General features: G+C 41.4%; 1 protein-coding gene, 1 long non-coding RNA gene and 1 pseudogene across 2 annotated transcripts in view; 2 read left to right on the top strand and 1 right to left on the bottom strand.

The window, feature by feature from the left end:
* Positions 1 to 21562, bottom strand: part of LOC143647121 (uncharacterized) — a 63373-nt gene that overhangs the window by 32053 nt on the left and 9758 nt on the right. The window lies entirely within an intron of this gene.
* The window catches only part of PHACTR3 (phosphatase and actin regulator 3), a 160491-nt gene that overhangs the window by 1169 nt on the left and 137760 nt on the right, over positions 1 to 21562 (top strand). The window lies entirely within an intron of this gene.
* LOC143678320 (protein S100-A10 pseudogene) lies at positions 8623 to 8926 on the top strand (annotated as a pseudogene).

Consider the following 21562-nt stretch of genomic DNA (forward strand, 5'->3'; position numbering starts at 1 on the left):
TTTGAGGGGCTGGGCAGAGTCTCCCACAGTCTCAGTCTTGGCTCTTGAGCTGCTCTGATTCTTGAGGCTGCCTCTGCTATGAGTTCTTGCTCATGATACCTTGGACGTACACTCAAGGAGTAGTTACACGGTGTGCACGTGTCCCTGCCTTTTGCACTAATGGTAGTACCTCCATGCACTGCTTTGTACCTTTTTATACTTTATAGTGTTTCCTTCTATCATAAATAAGAAATCTCAGTTCTTATTTATTTGATTTGTAAATAAGTTCTGATGATTTCAACAGCTGAGTCAAATGATACATGCACTTTAAGTCAGGACATGGAAACATTGCCCTGCAAATATATTATACCAATTTATCCTAACACCAGTGTTTAGCAGGGGTAGTATTTCCCACGCCCTCATTGAGAATTCTGCAAGAGGTGTCAGTGAGAGTAGTGCTTGAAAACCAAAGTCACTTTTGGTTTAGATTCAAGCCATATTTACGGTTGTAATAGCATGCTTTCTGCATTGGCTTCAGGATACCCAAGTGGGGGAGGCAGTTGGTGGGGCTCTAAAGGAAAAGACACTGGCCGCAGGTTGAGACTCGTGGTGGATGTCAACAGCTCATTTTTCTACCCTCTGTACTTTTGTACGTGCTTGAATTTCTTTATACATTTTATAATAGAAAATTTCAAACAAGATAGGAAACAGCGTTACCAGTGTCTGACCTCTGTAATAAAAATGTGGGCAACAAATTATCACTGATTGTTATCTTTCTGCTCGATGCAGTGGGAGCACAAATGTGCTGGTCACCAGGCAAATTGCCCCATGGACACCTCTCTCTTCTCACCACTTCCCTGCAAGGCTGAGTGGGGGTGGAGTTATTTCTATTTTACAAATGAGGAAACAGAGGTTTAGAGAGAGTAAGTAGGTGGCAGAACTGGGCAACTGAGACCCGATGAACAGGACGCATTAACTCCGCCTGGCCATCCCTTGGCCAGCCTGCTGCCCCCTGGGCACCGTGTTTGTGCCATTATCCAGGAAGCACTGGACTCAGGGACCTGGGGTTGTGTCACTTGTCATCTTCATAGGGCAGGAAGGACGAGGATAGAAATGAATGGATCAGCTGAACATAACGACAACGCATTTCTGTTTTCATATTTTCAAAATGGCTAGATTTCCCATACAAATTGCATTGCTCTCAGAATGTCATCCAGGTGCTCCCCACAACCCAAGACCCAGATGTCCTGGACTCCCGCTTCCCTCACCTCCTTGCCCACCCTCATATCCTCTTGTCTTCTCCTCCCTCCCATTCTTAAGCCACTCCAGCCTTTCTCCCGTGCCTCCACGTCAAACGGGAGCCCAGCAAGCCTTCATGCTGACTCTTCTCTCTGCCCAGGAAGTTCTTCCCCCATGTCTTAGCTCAAATGATGTCTCCTCCAAGAAGCAGGACCTTCACTTAAAGGAGTCCACACTTCCCAGCAGCTCTTTTTCACAAACTCCTGTTTCGATGGTCTTTATTGAATTCTTCACTCTCTGAAGTGGCCCTGTCTACTTGCTTGTTACATGTGCCCCCTTTGGAAGGTCAGCTCCACGAGGAAGGGACCGCATCTAGCTTGTCCCTGGCTGTGTCCCTAGCCCTACAATGATGCCTGGGGCACAGTGGCAGAAGGATTGCTAGATGAATGAATGATTCATTGAGTGGACTGACTACTCTGACATCCTGCAAGTTGGTGGCCTGACATCTAGGCTCATTGAATTCATCCCGAAATAAAAGTGAGCCTGGGAAAGTACATTTTCAGTGATGTGTGCTGTGCCCCTGCAGCTTGTGATTCTGGTTTGGGTGGGACCACAGCACGCTTGCGTGTTGCTTCTGCTTGTCCTTCCCGAAGACAAGGAAGAGAGCTGTCTTTGTCATTTCATTCTAAGCAGTTTGAAGAATCAATTTCAAAGAGATCCTTTCTAAGTGCCGCCTCTCTCACCTGCCTCTCCATCTCTTCTAGCCCCTGTTTATGTTGACTCTGCCCTTCCCCAGTCCGGAGGAGCAGATAAGCACCATAAATATGTTAGTTTTGAGCTGGCCCTGAAATTTGCCGACATATTTCCCATTTTCTTGTCAGTACTTAGGAGCATGAATGGCCTTTTTTTGGCATGGTAAATAATCTACAGTTAGGGAAGGTTGGAAGGTATTTTTTACGAGGACGTTTAGTCATTTGGATCATTTGTTCCTGAATCATACATTTATTTTCAGTCTGAGTCTCTCCAAAGGTCATTTAGATTTTTCAGATACAGTGGGTGTAGCAGGGTCTCATATGCTTTCTCCTCACCCATTCTTGCTTTTAACAAAAGCAGATGCACACACAGCCCAGGAGAACGAAGAGCTTTCCAGACACAGTGGTGTGGTTATTGCCTTTTGGGTGGAGAAAGAATTGTGTCGTGGGTGGAGAGCAGTGGGATTTTTTAACCAAAGTTTCATTTTCCACTATGAAAATAGACATGCTTTTGAAGGAAAATTTTCAGATAAGTGTAGGAAGGCAATGATTGTTGGTAATAGTCTCTCTGGTGAAGATAATCATGAACACTTGGGCACACTTCCTCCCCCTGTGTGTGCGATCCGACTGGACCATCACCCCCAAGCAGGCAGGGCCCTTGCTTGTCCCGTCCACTGTGGTGCAGCATCTGCCTGGGGAAACGTGCAGTCACATTTACTGGACGAATGCAGGTTACCTTCAGATGTATCCCATATTTGACAGCAAAATTCTGATGGTTCTTTCTATTTAGTTTTGTATCTGGCTTTTTTCCACTTAACATCAGCAACTTCTCAGTTTCTTCAGTTTATTTGAAAACATGATTTTTTAAAAAATGGCAGAAAGCTTTTTCTCTATATGGAAAGTTGTGTTGGAAAACTACTTTTCACTGGAATCTTTGAAATTGTCTTCAAAAATGATCTTGAGACAAATCTTCAGAGGTGGAATTCGTGGGCCAAAGGGCCTGAATGTTTTTAAGGCTTCTACCCATTTTGCCCTCCAAAGAGAAGGAGCTCAGCCCCTATTTCCCCAGCAATGGACAAAGTGGCCCCTTTCTTTATGCCCCCGGGAAATGGGCTTTGGGGGGACCCTTGTACTCATGTATTCCTGTTCCATACAGTAAAAATATTTGCAGTAAAATTCTGTATTTTATGGAATGTTTGCATGTTCAGAAGTTTAACACTAATGTCAAATCTATTAATTTTTCTTCAAGGCTTTTGTTAATTACTTTTTATGCTTAACATTATCCTCACTGTCAAGAGCAGGGAAATGGTCACTTGTTACTTTCTTCTGGTGCTTTCATAAGTTCATTTTCTTCATATTTAACACTTAAGCCCATAGGAAATTTATTTTAGTGTGAGCTGTGATTTCCTGGCCCTTCTTTTTTTTTTTTTTTTGTCCCCCAAAGGGATAGGCCAGTGGCTCAGAACTGTCATTTGAATAGTTGATTACTTGCCCTTGATTTGAAATGCAACTTGTATAATAAATCTAGTTCTTATATTTATACTAAGTTCCCTTTCTGGGGTTTTAATTTTCTTTTATTTCATTTGTATCACATTGTTTTAATAAAACTACAGTTTTATTAGATATTTTAACATCCAGCATAAAGGCCCCCTAATTATATTTTTTCCTCCATTTTCAACCATTCTATCATATGAATTCTACTGAATGAATGGTAGAAAAATTTGGTCACATTTCCACAGTTAGAATTGCATGAAATTAATAAAATTATTTTGGTGAATTATCCTTATCCCATTGAGTTGTCCCATTCAAGAACCTGGTATTGCAGGGCAAGATGGTGGCATAGTGAGGAGTGGAATTTAGTTGGTCCTGAAGGGCAGCTGGTAAATGGCCAGGAACTGCATGGAATGACTGCTTGGGGACTTCACTGACCACACATCCTACACCAGTCTGGAACAGTGAAATGGCCGAGATCCCGCATAGGAATTAAAGTTTCCCAAGCCGCAGAGACTGATGCCCCTCCCCCATGGGCATGGCAGGCTGGGTCTCTGAGGGTATGAGAAGCCCTCCTCTTCCTGCCGGGACCAGCCACTCTTCTGGGTGCGAGAATAGCTGCCATGATGGGTGTGGGGATAGCCACTCACTGGGAATGAGAAGAGCCACTCCATTGGGTGCCACAATAGCTGCACTCTTGGGTGTGAGAACAGCTGCCATGATGGGCACTGAGAATGGCCACACTGCCAGGTGTGGAGAATAGTGACCCAACTAGGTGCTGAAAATAGCCACGCTGCCCTGTGCCATCTTGCTCAGCTGGCCGCCACAGCCAGGGAGAGGCAGAGCTGAGGGGAAGACATGGCTCAAGAGTGGCATTTGTTGGGAAGTTACAAGGAGATGTGCATCCCTTCCATGAGATCGGGGAGCTGGTTTGGTGATAAACCAAGTGCAATGGGGGATCTACAAGGCAAACCCAAGCAAATACAAACTTTGGATGAGTCAAGGAAATCAACTTGTAAAATAACTTCATCAAGATAAACAAATGCCCCGAACACAACAGAAAATCACTAAGGACATGAAAAGTCAGGCAGATATGGTCCACCCAGAATGACCATAACATTGGAGGGGAGATAGAATTAAAATACCAGAAGGGAGATGGAATTTGGAACAGTTAATCAAGGACGTTCATAATGACACATAGGTTATTAAGAAGACACTGGATAAGCATAAGGAAGAATTTGAAAGAATAACTAGAAAAATAGCAGATCTCATAGAGATGTATGATACTGTAGACAGAATTTAAAAGATACTACAGACACACAACAACAGATTTGAAGAGGCAGAAGAAAGAATAAGCAAGCTAGAGGACAGGATGATTGAATTGGAATGCACAAAGGAACAAATGGCAAAAGAGATGAGAAAATGGAACAGGATTTAAGGAAATGATGGACAACATGAAGAGTACAAGTATAAGACTCATCAGTGTCCTTGAAGGATAAGAGAAGAGTAAAGGACTAGCAAGGTTAGTTGAAGGGATTATGGGGTAAAACTTCCCAAATTTTATAAGACATAAATATGCAAATCAAAGAAGCCCACAGAATCCTAACGAACCCCAAATAGAATAAATCCAAATAGACAAATACTAATCAGACTGCCAATTATTGAAGAGAAGCAGAAAGTCCTGAAAGCAGCAAGAGAAAAATGATCCACTACATTAAAGGGAAACCACATAAGACTGATTTTGGACTACTCAACAGGCACCATGGAGGTGAGAAGGCAGTAGTATGATATATTTAAGATCTAGAACAAGAAAGACTTCCAGTCAAGAATTCTTTATTCAGCTAAATTGTTCTTCAAAATTGAGGGTGAGGTTAAAATCTTCTCAGGCAAACAAAGGCTGAAAAAATTTGTCTGCAAAAAACCCTGCCCTACAAGAAATACTAAAGGGAGTTCTGCCAGCTGAAAAAGAGAAAAAAAAAAAGACAGGGAAGCGAGGTCTGGAGGAAGGCACAAAATTGAAGGGTATGGGTATGGGTGGCTTAAAGGATAAAAAGACAGAGAGGGAAAAGAATATATATATATTCTTATATTTTCATATATATATATGACAAAAACTAAAAGGATATGTTGGTAGATTCAAGAACTGTCTTTATAGTAATAACTTTGAATGTTAATGGACTAAACTCACCAATTCAAAGATAGGGATTGGTAGAATAGATTAAGAAGTATGTTCCATCCACATCCTTCTTACAGGAGACTCATCTTAGATCCCAGGATACAAATAGATTAAAAGTGAAAGAATGGAAAAAGATCTTCTATGAAAGCTGTAACCAAAAGAAAGCAGGAGTAGCTATACTAATATCTGAGAGAATAGGCTTTAAATGAAATGTAAAGCTGTCATAAGAGACAAGGAAGGACACTGCATATTAACAAAAGGGACAATTCACCCAGAACAAATGACAATTATAATGTCTATGCTCCTAACCAGGGAGCTCCGAAGTATGTGAGGCAAACATTTGCAAAACTAAAAGGAGGAATAAATGTTTCAACAATAATAGTGGGAGACTTCAATATACCACCCTCCTATGTAGATACAACAGCCAGGGCGTGGATCATTAAGGAAATAAAGAACCTAAACAATGTGATACATGAATTAGACCTAAAAGATGTATGTTGATTGTTACACCCCAAATACCAGGATATACTTTCTTCTCTAGTGCTCATGGGATGCTCTCCAGGATAGATCATGTGCTGTGATACAAAACAGGTCTTAATAAATTTAAAAAAGATTGAAATTATTCAGAGCACTTTCTCTGACCACAATGGACTGATACTGGAAATAAAAAGCACCAAAGAACAAGAAATTGCACAAATATAAGGGAGATTAAATAATACGCTCTTAAATAATCAGTGGTTCAAATAAGAAATTGCAAGAGAAATCAGGAAATATTTGGATATGAATGAAAATGAGAGTACAACATATCAAAAGTTACAGGATGTGGCAAAGGCAGTGCTTAGAGGGAAATTTATTGCCATAAATGCCTATATTAAAAAAGAAGAAAGAGCAAAAACCAAGGACTTAACTGCTAACCTGGAGGAACTAGAGAAAGAAAAGCAAACTAATGCCAAAGCAACTTGAAGACAAATTGCAAAGATTAAAACTGAAATGAACGAATTGGAGAACAATAAAACAATAGAAAGAATCAATAAAACCAAAAGTTGGTTCTTTGAGAAAATCAATAATATTGTTGGACCCCTGACTAGGCTAACAAAGAAAAAGAGAGAGGATGCAAATAAACAAAATCAGAAATGAGAGAGGTGTCATTACCATAGACCCTGAAGAAATAAAAAAAAGTCATAAGGGGATACAATGAACAACTATATGTCAAGAAACCAGACAACTTGGATGAAATTTAATTCCTAGAAACACGTGAACTGACTCAGAGAAGAAATAGATTACTACAGACCAATACAAGTAAAGAGATTCAGTTCAAACTCTTCCAAAAAATTGAGGAAAAAGAAACACTATTTAATTCATTTTATGGGGCTAACATCACTCTAATACTGAAACAGGATAAAGATGCTGTAAGAAATGAATGTCCCCAATGAATATAGGTGCAAAAATTCTCAGCAAAATACTGGCAACTTGAATTCAACAACACATATAAAAGGATTATACACCGTGACCAAGTGGGGTTTATACCAGGAATACAAGGATGGTTCAACATAAGAAAATCAATCACTAATAATACAACACATCAACAAATTGAAATGGAAATTTACATGATCATCTTAATTAAACCTGAAAAAGCAGTTGACAAAACCCAGCATCTTTTTCTGATAAAAAACACTTCAAAAGGTAGGAGTCCAAGGAAGCTTCCTCAACATAATAAAGGGCATATATGAAAAACCCACAGCTAGCATCATACTTAATGGTGAGAGACTGAAAGTATTCCCCCTATGATCAGGAATAAGGCAAGGATGTCCTCTGTCACCACTATTAGTCAATATTGTACTAGAAGTTTTAGCTAGCACAATCAGGCAGTAGAAGGGAATAGAAAGCATCCAAGTGGGAAAGCAAGAAATAAATTTTTCATTATTTGCAGATGATATGAAACTAGGAACATCCTGAGAAATCTATGAAAAGTTACTTGAATTAATAAACAAATTCAGCAAAATGGCAAGATACAACATTAATATATAAAAATCAGTAATGTTTCTATACACAAGCTATGACCTATCTGAGGAGACAATTAAGGGAAAAATTCCATTCAGAATAGTGACCAAAAGAATCAGGTATCTAGGAATAAACCTAACCAGGGATATCAAGAACTTGTACACAGAAAACTACAAAACATTGCTAAAATAAATAAAAAATGACCTAAATAAATGGAAAGACATTCTGAGCTCATGGATAAGAAGGTTGAACATCTTTAAGATGTTAATTCTACTCAAATTGATGTACAGATTCAGTGTAATACCAATCAAAATCCCAACAACCTCATTTGAACACTTGGAAAATCTAGTTATCAAATTTATTTGGGAGGGAAACAGACCCCGAATAGCTAAATATATCCTAAAAAAGAAGAGTGAAGTGGAAGGACTATCACTTCCTAACTTTAAAGCTTATTGTAAAATCACAATATTAAAACAGCATAGTACAAGCACAAAGATAGAAGTATCAACCAATGGAATTGAATTCAGAGTGTGGAAATAGATCACTAAATCTGTGGTCAATTGATCTTTTCAAGGTCCCTAAATCCACTGAACAGGGACGAAATAGTCTTTTCAATAAATGGGCATGGAAGAGCTGGCTATCAATAGCTGAAAGAATGAATGAGGACTCCTACCTTACACCCTATACATAAATTAATTCCAAATGGATCAAAGACCCAAATCTAAGAGCCAGTACCATAAAACTCCTAGAAGAAAATATAGGGAAACATATTCAAGATATAGTAACAGAAGGTAGCTTCTTAAACTTTACATACAAAGCGTAAGCAACAAAAGAAAACATAGCTCAATGGGAACTGCTCAAAATAAAAAACTGCTATGCCTCAAAGGACTTTGTCAAAAAGGCGAAGAGGACTGGCTCTGCCTCCCAGCTGGCCGCACAACCGCCCTGTGCATTCCGACCAAAGTTTCAACAGACCTCACCAAAATGCCATCTCACGTGGACCACGCCATAGAAACTATGATGTTTACAGTTCACAAATTTGCCAGGGATAAAGGATGCTTAACAAAGGAGGACCTGAGAGTACTCATGGAAAAGGTATTCCTCAGATTTTTTGAAAATGAAATAGACCCTCTGGTTGTGGACAGAATAATGAACCATCTGGACCATTGATTGAGATGGCAAAGTGGGCTTCCAGAGCTTCTTTCCACTAATTGCTGGGCTCACCATCACATGCAATGACTATTTTGTAGCACACATGAAGCAGAAGGGAAAAAGTAGGCAGAATTGAGGAATTAATTACACCCCTCCTTTGTAAGGATTATTCCAAGAGTCACTAAGGAATCTGTCCCACAGCTCCCCTCTGCATAAGGATTTCAAAACAATCGGGGTCCTTAGATAATGTACAAATGAAATCCAACTCCCATTTGACAAGTAGTGGAAGAAGAGTCAATTAAATGCCAGATAAGTTTTTCTTATATTGTTTGCATCCTCTTGCCCTCAATAAACCAATTTATTTTTAATATCTAAAAAAAGGTGAATACAACAACAACAAAAGAATGAATAACCCAATTATAAAATGGGCAAGGATATGATAGCCATTTCTCCAAAGAGCAAATACAAATGGCTAAAAAGCACAAGAAGAGATGCTCATCTTCATTAGCTATAAAGGAAATGCAAATCAAGACTACAATGAGCTATCACCTCACATCTGTAAGAATAACTGCTATTAAACAGAAGACTACAAATGGTGGAGAGGAAGAATTGGAACACTCATTCGCTGCTGGTGGGAATGTAAAATGGTACATCTGCTGTGGAAGACAGTTTGGTGGTTTGTCAGAAAACTAGATATCAAGTTGCCCTATAACCTAACAATTCCAAGACTTGGTAGAAGAGCTGAAAGCAGTGACACGAACAGACATTTGCACACTGATATTCATAGCAGTGCTATTTATAATTGCCAAAAGATTGAAATAGTCCAAGTACTCATTAATAGATGAGTGGATAAACAAAATGTGGTATATGCATACAGTAGAACTTTATGCAGCAGTAAGACTAACCAAGGTCCCAAAACATATGACAACATGGATGAACTTTGAGGATGTAATGCTGAGTGAAAGAAGACAAACACAGAAGGACAGATACTCGCTATTATAGGATCTTGCTGTTATAACTCTGGTAAAGGTAAATGCAAAGGCTTACAATGTAGATCGTAGGTGACTTAGAGATACACAGAAATTAGAGATGGGTGAATGGTTCCCCAGTGACGTTGAACTTAAATGTAAGGAAACAGAAGTAACAGTAGTTCATTACTGGGGTAATAAGTAATATTGCCATATTGAAGGTGAATATGATTGAGGAAGGTTGTATCTCGAGTCATGTATCCCAGCGATTAACTCTACAATTATCAATAAGTTTTTGAATGAACTACTTCAAAGGCTGATCTTGTACAAAGAGTCAATAATAGAGGAATATAGGGGGAAGGCTAATATTCCATGCTATGGCCTATAGTTTACAAGAAGACATCAACAGTACCACAGCAATATCAGGGCTAATAATTGGGATGGAGGGACAAGAGACAGGGGGAGGTTTAGATTAGATATTTGGTTAGGCCATGTTTCTCAATTCTTTGTCTCTTTGGATCAACAAAAACTGTCTAGAATTGAGAGTTCTGGTGAATGGACAATTGAGTGAAGAAACAATGAGCTATGGATTTTTTTTTATCTTGAAAATTATCCATGATGCTCAATAGATAGAGGGGACTGAAGGACATAATGTCTGAGAAGCAGAATGGTGAACTGTGATGTATAGAGCTGATGGAATACTGTGCCACCACAAAAAGGAACGAAGTCGTGAGGTACACAATGAATTGTATGAAACTTCGGGCCATTGTGCTGTGCAAAATAAGCCAGAAACAAAAGATTAAATATAGTATGTTCTCTTTTAGAAAATACTTATAAGAAAACTTGTGCCTAGATTGTAAGCCTTATGGCAGCCACACTTCATCTGGAGTTGTAAATGTATTTCTAGCTTCTGAGATGCTGTGCTATGTATGTATAAGCTGGTATTTTCCTGGAATCTTGGATACCTCTGTGACACTTAATGTTTAGTGCTGGAATTCCCAGCTCTGAAAGTCAGCATCTCCACATACAGCAATTATTAAAGTACCTGAAAAAGAGATCAGGGTTTGTTCTAGTTTGCTAGCTGCTGGAATGCAATATACCAGAAACAGAATGGCTTTTAAAAAGGGAGAATTTAATGAGTTGCAAGTTTACAGTTCTAAGGCCGAGAAAATGTCCCAATTAAAAAAAGTCTATAGAAATGTCCAATCAAAGGAATCCAGGGAAAGATACCTTGGTTCAAGAAGGCTGATGAAGTTCAGGGTTTCTCTCTCAACTGAGAAGGCACATGGAGAAAACAGTCAGGGCTTCTCTCTCGGCTGGAAGGGCACGTGGCGAACACCACATCATCTGCTAGCTCTCTCTCCTGGCTTGTGGTTTCATGAAGCTCCCCGGGAGGCATTTTCCTTCTTCATCTCCAAAGGTTGTTGGCTGGTGGACTCTCTGCTTTGTAGTGTTGCTCTCTGTGAATCTCTCATTCTCCAAAATATTTCCTCTTTTATAGGGCTTCAGAAACTAATCAAGACCCACTCAAATGGGTGGAGACATGTCACTCTCTAATCCAGTTTAACAACCATTCTTGACTAAATCACATCATCCAGGGAGAAGATCTCATTACAGTTTCAAACATATAGTATTGAATAGAGATTATTCTACCTTTATGAAATGGGATTTATATCAAAACATGGCTTTTCTTAGGGGGCACACTTCCTTTCAAACCAGCACAAGCTTCAATTAGAGATAAAAAGGAAGTCGAGACTTCTGGGCCAAGATGGCAGCTTAACAATGTGCACATTTTAGTTCGTCCTCCAGAACAACTACTAAATAACCAGACACAGTACAGAACAGCTCCTGGGGCCACGTCAGTGACCAGACACACAGCGTACCCCAGTCTGGACCAGCTGGACCGGCTGCGAGCCCCCCCAAGCCTCAGCAGCTGGTGCCCCTTCCCCACAGGCTGCTTCCTAGAGGGAAAAGGAAAGAGGCTTTACCAGCAGCAGGGGCTGAACCCAGCCAAACACCAATTGTGGAATTAATTAACAAATTCTGACTACTAAAAATAGGCCCCCAGCTCAGGTGAACCTGGTCAAAGCGGAGGTTGCTCATTTTTGCCCCGGCACCAAGGGGGTAGGGCTGACAGAAAAAGGAAAAAAACAGAAGGAAGCAGAGGTTTTTGTGGCTGTGTTTCTACAAAGGCTTGACTGCCTTTGGATACAGCAGAAGGCTACTCAGGCTGCAACTGCCCCAGGCATAGGCAGAAACAAGCTCGTTTGAGGGCTTGTCTGGAGCCTGTGCCTTCCCCAGGGGAGGGGTGAAGCCCAACTCAGGTGGAATCCTTCTTTCAAGGATTTCAGACACCAGGGCTTGGTAATTTGAAGCCATTAAAACCAGCCTACAACCTCTCCTCTGTTTCCACCACGCCCCCAGTCAAAGTTAAAGGTACCACATCATCTTGTGCTGGTGGGGCCTGCAGGCAGACAAGCACCACATACTGGGTAGGATAAGAAAAACAGAGTCCAGAGATTTCACAGGAAAGTCTTTCAACCTGCTGGGTCTCACCCTCAGGGAAAACCGATGCAGGTGACTCTTTCCTCCTGACAGGAGGCCAGTTTGGTCTGGGAAAATTCATCTGCGGTCTATAATACCTAAATAGAGCCTCCTAAGTGTGGGGGGAAAAAGGCACCATACAAGCAGGGCAAGAAACCAGAAAACAAGAACTGAAAAATTCTCCTCTGTTAAACAAAACTTAAGCTAGAGGTTCAGATAAAGCTGAATTGAATGTCAAAGAACAGATAGACACAAATTCATCCAGCAAGAAAATCCTAGGTAAAAGAAGTGCAAGCAATCTCCAGAATAAACTAATTAAGGTAATTAAATGCAGAGACGTCAGCAAAAAATAACAAATCACATTAGGAAAATTGAAGATATGGCCCAGTCAAAGGAACAAACCAACCATTCAAATGAGATACAGGAGCTGAAACATTTAATTCAGAATATATGAACAGACATGGAAAACCTCATCAAAAACCAAATCAATGAATTGAAGGAGGATATGAAAAAGGCAAGGAATGAACAAAAAGAAGAAATCGAAAGTCTGAAAAAACAAATCACAGAACTTATGGGAATGAAAGGCATGGTAGAAGAGATGAAAAAAACAGTGGAAACCTACAATGTTAGATTTCGAGAGACAGAACATAGGATTTATGAACTGGAGGATGGAACATCTGAAATCCAGCAAGAAAAAGAAAATATAGGGAAAAAAATGGAAAAATATGAGCAGGGACTCAGGGAACTGAAAGACAATATGAAGCACATGAATATATGTGTTGTGGGTGTCCCAGAAGGAGAAGAGAAGGGAAAAGGAGGAGAAAAACTAATGGAGGAAATTATCACTGAAAATTTCCCAACTCTTATGAAAGACTTAAAATTACAGATCCAAGAAGTGCAGCGTACCCCAAAGAGAATAGCTCCGAATAGATGTACTCCAAGACATTTAATAATCAGAATGTCAGAGGTCAAAGAGGAAGAGAGACTCTTGAAAGCAGCAAGCGAAAAGCAAACCATCACAACAAGGGAAGCCCAATAAGACTATGCGCAGATCTCTCAGCAGAAACCATGAAGGCGAGAAGACAGTGGGATGATATATTTAAATTATTAAAAAAGAAAAACTGCCAACCAAGAATTCTATATCCAGCAAAATTGTCCTTCAAAAATGAGGGAGAAATTAAAACATTTTCAGACAAAAAATCACTGAGAGAATTTGTGGCCAAGAGACCAGCTCTCCAAGAAATACTAAAGGGAGCACTAGAGATAGATATGAAAAGACAGAAGAGAGAGGTGTGGAGAAGAGTGTAGAAAGGAAGACTATGAGTAAAGATAAAAAGAAGGAAAATTAGATATGACATATAAAATCCAGAAGGCAAAATAGTAGAAGAAAGTACTACCTGTGCAGTAATAACACTAAATGTTAATGGATTAAACTCCCCAATCAAAAGACATAGACTGGCAGAATGGATTAAAAAACAAGACCCATCTATATGCTGTCTTTACTCAAAGGACATGAGACAAGGACACAAATGGACATTTGCACACCAATTTTTATAGCAGCATTATTTACATTTACCAAGAGATGGAAACAGCCAAAATATTCATCAACGGATAGGTGGCTAAACAAACTGTGGCATATACATACGATGGAATATTATGCAGCTGTAAACAAAATAAAGTTATGAAGTATGTAACAGCATGGATGTACCTTAAGGACTTTATTCTGAGTGTGATTAGCCAAAAACAAAAGGACAAATAATATATGGTCTCACTGATATGAACTGACATTAGTGAATAAACTTGGAATATTTTGTTGGTAACAGAGGCCATCAGGACATAGAAATAGGGTAAGATATTGGGTAACTGGAGCTGAAGGGATACAGATTGTGCAACAGGACTGAATATAAAAACTCAGAAATGGACAGCACAACACTACCTAACTGTAATGCAATTATGTTAAAACACTGAATGAAGCTGAATGTGAGAATGATAGCGGGAGGAGTGCTGGGGGCATAAATTAAATCACAAAGAAAGATAGACGATAAAGATTGAGATAGTATAATCTAGGAATGCCTAGAGTGTATAATGATAATGACTAAATGTACAAATATAAAAATGCTTTTGCATGAGGAAGAACAAAGGAATGTCATTACTGCAGGGTGCTGAAAATAGATGGTAATTAATATTTTGAAATTTCAACTAATGTGTGAGACTAAAGCAAAAAATGTTTATTTGGTACAAAATTTATATTTTGACTAGTGCATCTCCTAATATAACTTATGTAGACAGCTCAGTTGAACACCATAAGTACATGGAACCTTGGGTAGGACATTAGATTTTGTTGGTTTGTCCAGAATGATGCCCCGATGAATCCCAGAGTCATTTGATCAGTGAGTGGAAAAGTATTTGGAAAGTCCCCTTCAGGGAATGGTGAGAACGGGGGAAAATTCAACCTCCCCAAGTTGAATTATTGATATTCTCACAAGCAGTGTGGACAACCAGAGCTATAGGCTGAGCCCCCAGTATTGGGGTTTGTTCACATGAATTTAACCCCACAAAGGATAGGTCAAGCCTACTTAAAATTAGGCCTAAGAGTCACCCTCAAGAGAACCTCTTTTGTTACTCAGATGTGGCCTCAGTCTCCAGCCAACACAACGAGCAAACTCACCACTGTCCCCCTGTCTACGTGGGACATGACTCCCAGGGGTGTGGACATTTCTGGCAACATGGGACAGAAATCCTAGAATAAGTTGAGACTCAGCATCAAGGGATTGAGAAAAACTCTAGAATGAGCTGAGACCCAGCATCAAGGGATTGAGAAAACCTTCTCGACCAAAAGGGGGAAGAGTGAAATGAGACAAAGTGTCAATGACTGTGAGATTCCAAACAGAGTCCAGAGGTTATCCTGGAGGTTATTCTTACGCATTAAGTAGATATCACCTTGTTATCCAAGATGTAATGGAGAGGCTGGAGGGAACTGCCTGAAAATGTAGAGCTGAGTTCCAGTAGCCATGTTTCTTGATGATGATTGTATAATGATATAGCTTTCACAGTGTGGCTGTGTGATTGTGAGAACCTTGTGTCTGATGCTCCTTTTATCTACCATGTCAACAGATGAGTAGAACATATGGAATAAAAATAAATAATAAGGGGAACAAATGTTAAAATAAATTTAGATTGAAATGCTAGTGATCGACGAAAGGAAGGGGTAAGGGGTATGGTATGTAAAATTTTTTTTTCTGTTTTTGTTTTATTTTTCTGTTGTCTTTTTATTTCTTTTTCTGAATTGATGCTAAAGTTCTGGGAAATGATCATGATGATGAATACGCAACTATGTGATGATACTGTGAGTTACTGATTATATATGTAGAATGAGCATTTATTAAGGATGTTTGCGTTTCTTTCTTGTAATTTTTTTAAAAATCAGAATGCAGGGCAGAAGATGATAATTTATGTATTCTAGAGCTTAACCTATTGTATGAGACCAAAGGCTGTGAGGTTTATAGTGTCTAGAACCTAATTTGATGTGACCCATCATCTACATCAGCATGCCTGTATAGCTCATTCTAACAACCTAAACGCATGGCAGCCAGAATGGGAATGAGGCCTTATAATTCCATATATACGGCTTGATATAATGCCCAGACTATGGTGGGCTGATAATTAAAAAGTATTGCTAAAGTCCCCTTTGGGACTGGAGAGAAAATATGGAACTTTTAAATTTCCCCATCTGGGAAACACCTGGTACTCTCTCAACCATTAGGGACTCCCAAGAAAATAGGCCAAGCCCTTGATTTTGAGGATTGTCCATACAGAGATCATTTCTGTAGTGGAGAGGCTAAGATGACTTATAATTATGCCTTAGAGTTGCTTCCAGGAAACTTCTTTTGTTGCTCAGCTGTGGCTTCTCTCTCTACGCCCAATTCTTCAAGGAAAAGAACCCTCCCCTATACTTAGGACAAGGCATCCGGGAGTAAAAGTCTCCTTGAAAGCGTGGGGCATGATTCCTCTAGTGTTTTGGAGCAGCTAGACGGTAAAACCTCAAGTTGTGGAATGGTAACCCTGCCAAACTCTGAAATCTGTTCTGTAACTACTTGTTAAAATGTACTCTGAGGGCGGGCCATGGTGGCACAGTGGCAGCGTTCTTACCTGCCATGCTGGAGACCCAGGTTCGGTTTCCCGTGCCTGCCCATGCAAAAAAAAAAAAAAAAAAAAAAAAAGTGCTCTGAAAGTTGTTCCTCCTTTTTAAAAATTGTTTTTATTTTTTGTAAATGTTATATTTCACAATAAAAACATTTTAAAAAAGAACCTGTTAATCTGTGTTTTTTTAAATTAATATAATTCTCTATTTAAATGTCCTAGTTTCCTTGCAAGTCCACCAATTTCTTATGAATTTTTTTTCTACAGGTTGTTATTGTGTATGGGTTCTTAATTTCCCTATTTAATTATCTGAGTAATTGTTAGCTTATTAGGAAGAATTCCTGGTTTAGGTCTGTTCAGTTTATAACATGTCAGCTTAGGAATTCTCTTAGTATTTGCAATAGTTTTGCAGTTGCTTCTCTTCAGTTCTCTGCAGGCAGGTTAATAGTTACCCAAGGAACAAGTAATGAAAGTTGCATCTGCTTCCTGTGAAATGTTCAGTAACTTCCGTCCTGTCCTCCCCTCTGGAGATGACATGGAGTCTGGGATAATTCTGCTCCCTGACTTGTTCTCTGTCTTCTGAGGACAAAGCTCAGGTTTTCCAGCTTTGGCTGGGAGGAGACAGTGCTGGTGGCAATCTCATCACTGGCCTTGGCAGCAGAGGAGGGGTCGGGGTTCCTCTGGGTGTTACTTTTTGAGCCACGCGCTGAGACCCTTGGATGGGTTGGGGTGTGAGAGGATGTTGACTCAGTGGCTGGAGCCCAGCGAGCAGAAAGAGCTCATTCAATGTTCAAAATTCCTAATTCTAAGGCAACTGCTTATCCCTAGGACGAATCTTGTGCAATAAGGCTTTAAAATTTTAATGTGCAACAAAGTTTCTTAGGTAACTGACTGAATGGCATTTTGATGACAGTGGTGATGTTTTGACTCTACCAGCTGCATTTAGTTCCCTCACTGTGTCCGTCTCTTCCCAGCCTTCCCTTTTTGCACATAATCTTCTCTCTGCCTTCTTCTTCTCTCCTTGGAACATTTCACAGTTGGTTGTTTTCTTTATGTCTTAGCTAAAATGTCACCTCCTCCAAGGAGTCTTCCTAGATCACCATCTCTTGCATGCCCTCTGTGCTTTAATCTCTATCCCAGATGGCTATTTAAGTATGTCCCAACTCATAATTCTTTTGTTGTTCTCCTGCTTTTGCCTTTGTCTGTGTCTGCTATCAGACCCAAAGCTCCTGGTAGGCAGGACCTCTCTTGTTCATTCTTGGATTTCAAGTGCCTGGCATGACTGCATGCATTATTGAATGAATGAATATTTAAACTCTTAAGAGTTTGTGCATTCATGCACAAATGATCTTATTGGTGCTTCGCAGACAAAAACCCTACTCAAAAGATCCTTTCCAAGAAGCGTGACTGGCCTAGTTATACTCCTGGAGAAGTCGCCGAGGTGGGCAGAGGCTCACCCACGGGCAGGCAGGTAGCTGCCAGTGAAGCCCGGCTTCCCGACTCCAGAGCTGTAGTCTTCACTTCTTGCTGTTTGGGGCCAAAACTGTGTGACCACAGTGCATGCTCGTGGAAATCTAAGGTCCTGTGCTCTGAGATGTGTTTGCGAAGACTCAGCCACCCCAAGGTCTTGGCTGTCCTGGATTTGGTTTTAATACTAATGTAGCTACCCCTGCTTTTATTACTCATTTGCAATTTTATCTCTCATATATATTCTCTCATCATCTCTCGTCCTAAGCAGGCCCCTTAGTGTCTAATGGTCCGTGCAAAGCTTTGTGTCAAGATTTTTTTTCTTTTTTGAATGAAAATTTATGACAGATATGTTAGGGATGAGGTCTGCTTGCTTTAAACAAGAGGCACATTCTAAAAAATGTACGTCTAGACTTGTATATCGAGTTTTCTCTTAGCTCAGTTTCTGCTTAGGGCTGGATGCTGCCAGTGTGCTAGTTTAGAAAGTACACAGAATGAAGTACGTGTTCGTGGGCAGTGACTGTGACTTGGGGTTGCTAAGAGAAGATGGTGGCAGAAGCTGAAAGCCAGCCAGCAACCTAGGAGCTCTGCATGCGACTCTGAGCCACCCCAGGGGGTACTTTGCTCTGTACATGGCAAATGTAATCTGGAATTAAATGTGAAATGAAAACCGCGTACTTTACTGGACACTCCAAGGATATGCTGGGCCCCACAGCAGCAGGATCTGGTGACGCTGAACTCTCTGTCCTCGTGTTGGTGGAGTTTAGTATTTAGACTCTGAAAGCTGCACTAAATGGAGCTGGGAAGCAGCAAGCGCTCGGCATCCATGACGTGTCTCCTGGTGTCAGGGAGGATGACAGGGCCACTGGTGGAAGTTGGGGTGCCTCACAGGGCCAGCTCCTGCTTGGAAGCTGAGTCCAGGGGTCCTGCCCAAGGACCAGGCAACTGAAGGGTATTTGGACGTCCTCAGGGGCCGACAGGTTGATTCGGGCGTTTCAGCCTCGGGGTTTTGACCCTGCATCAAGCAAGAAGAAGCTGCTCAGAGGCCAGCGAGGCCTGGGCCATTGCGGTAACAAATTAGGCTGTGCCACAAGAAAGGGAGGCCAGCTGCAGACCTGTGGCTCTCTAGGCGTGGTGACTTCTTCTGCAGGTGCCTGGCCCCTGGGGACTAGTGGCCCGCCTGGATGCTGCTCAGGCCATCTCCCCCAGCAGAGACCTGGCCCTCACAACTCCCGGAAGCCAGAGCTCGCCCTGTCCCCACGAGGAGGCCACTAGTGTTATTGGACTTGGTGCTTATGCTGTGAAGGATAATTGAATATTGAGCCGCTTCCCCAAGAGCTATGAATTGGGGAAAGAAGGGTTTGTTCTGCTTTGCTTGTTTCAATCTTGTGTTTTTGCTTCAAATAGACGGACAAGAATGGAAAAGATACACAGTCATACAACGCAACAGGAGGACCCAAATTAGACAGATGGGGGGAGCCCCTTCCTGCCCCAGCCTGGTTCCCAGGGCTCAGCCTCTTAACTCTTTCACTTTTGACTGGGTTCAACACACCCTCAATTGATTAACTCTTCAAAATCATTGGAGGACTTTGTCCTAAATGCTTTTCTTGAAGCATCCTATTGTTTTCTCCCTAAAGAGGATATAAAATCTATTTGTAGTAGGAATCTTTGGGTGACAAGTAGAGGAAACAAAAAAGTCCAACTTACACTGATAAATGAAGTGGGCCATGGGTGGGTCACAGTGCTGGGTGCAGCCCCCTCTCCCTGGTTGTGTCCAAGGTTCAGATCTGTTACCAAGAATCTTGGCACTCAGGCTTGGGGGCCGCACCCATCAGCTTTGGCTGCATCCTCCATCAGGCTCTCACTGAGCTTGGAGCTCTAGGCACCAAGTCTCAAAGCACAGCATTCTCAACTGGGGGAAACCACTTTTTCCCCAATAGTTCTATAAGAAGTCATAGAATTGGTTCTCATTGGCTCTGCCTCATTGGGTGTCCATTTGCAAACCCATTCCGCGTCCCGTGGAAGATGCTGCTCTGATTTGATTGGCTGGGCCTGAGTTGTGTTTATAAAGCCAGCTGGGTTATGGGCTGGGTGGGAGAGCCCACTCCATCCAAGCTGGTGGACTGAGAGCAAGAGGGATGGATGTGTTAGGGTGAGCAGGGCTCACACTGCTGCAGCAACTTGAACATTTGCAGAGAGCCAACCACAAGGCTGATTTCTGTTCCTCCTATGCACGTGCCTCCCTGATGACAGAGGTGGAAAGGGGAACACGGATTCTGCCTTGCTCATCAAGCCTCCTCCTGGAAGGGGTGGAAGCCACATCTATTCACAGGTAACGAGAGAGTAAGTCGGGTGCAAGCCCAGCTTCCACAAAGTGGGGCTGTGCAATTCTCTCCTAAGGAGAGGCTCCAGCTATTCAAGAGCAGTAACAGAGGCAACTCTAGGCTGCTCTGCTGGGCCCCCCAAATCTGGTTCCCAACTCCTCACCAAGGGAGAGAACCCCCAATTCCTCCCTTCCCCAGCCACCACTTAGGCTCATAGTCCAGCACCTTTGGGCGTTGAATCCTACTCTTGCCATCATGTTTGGGTGTGGTTCTTTGTTGCTCAAAGATTTATAACAAGTTGTCTGCCTCTCCCATCCCCAAATCCTTAAGGTTTAGTGGTGGAACGGGGACAGATGACTGTGTTTAATGTTCAGTAATGGTGCACCTGGGACGCCCGCACGTCTGCTTGCTGTACTGCCTTGAGTTCTCAAGGGCGGATGCAGTGCCCCCCAACCCTACCCCATCCGGGGGCAAGGAAAGAGCTTCTGTTGGGTCCTGGTTTTGCTCCTTGGGACAAGCTCCCCCAACTTTTGTTCTTCATTGCCCTTATGAGGCCCTTCCTTTTCTGTTTTTCACTGGATGTTGGAAAACACACTGTTCTTGGGGGATGAGTCAGGTTCTCATTCCAACTCATCTAGAAGAAGGTTAGATTATTTTTGACTCTATTTATAATCATTTTATCCATTTTGATGATAGATGGAACAATACAAATCTCTCAGAAACTACTGATCTTTGTGATCGGTGTTGGGTCCATTTGCCATGAGCACACGTACAGTTCTCTTGGAGATGGCCCTCTCCTCTCTATAGATCTAATTTTGGTACCTTGAACTCGTCACACTCCCATGAAAGAGCCATAATTGTGGTCCTTTCCCAGAGTGGTTTCATCAATCAAAAGGATTTACTAGATGTACTGTAGATCTGTTCAGAAGTTTTAGCAATGGGTGGGCAGGCAGACCAGTTTTACCCACCTTTGTCACTCAAAAGCCTTTTGGTTTTTTGTTTTCTTTTTTTTTCTTGTTGGCACTAAGAAGCAGAGGGCTTTTTCCAGTCTTGCAAGTCCTTGAATTTCTAGATTTTCTTTTATTCCAGCGGGATCATGTTATCTGCACAGGTGTTTTCCCACGTTTATTAGTACTATTCTCTTAGGAGGCAATATGGTGGCTTGTAATATGCAAATTAGCATCTCTGGAGAGTTAAATTGCCTCAGCGTGTTTTAATAAGCAGTTGGTTTTTTCATGCTTTGAGCCATGATGCATGTGGAGCCAATGGGAATTCTGGGGGGGGGAGTTGGTAAAACGAGACGCTTGCTTCTTGAGGTTGACTCAGCAC

Source organism: Tamandua tetradactyla, chromosome 1 (genome assembly GCF_023851605.1).
Source record: "Tamandua tetradactyla isolate mTamTet1 chromosome 1, mTamTet1.pri, whole genome shotgun sequence".
Taxonomy (NCBI): domain Eukaryota; kingdom Metazoa; phylum Chordata; class Mammalia; order Pilosa; family Myrmecophagidae; genus Tamandua; species Tamandua tetradactyla.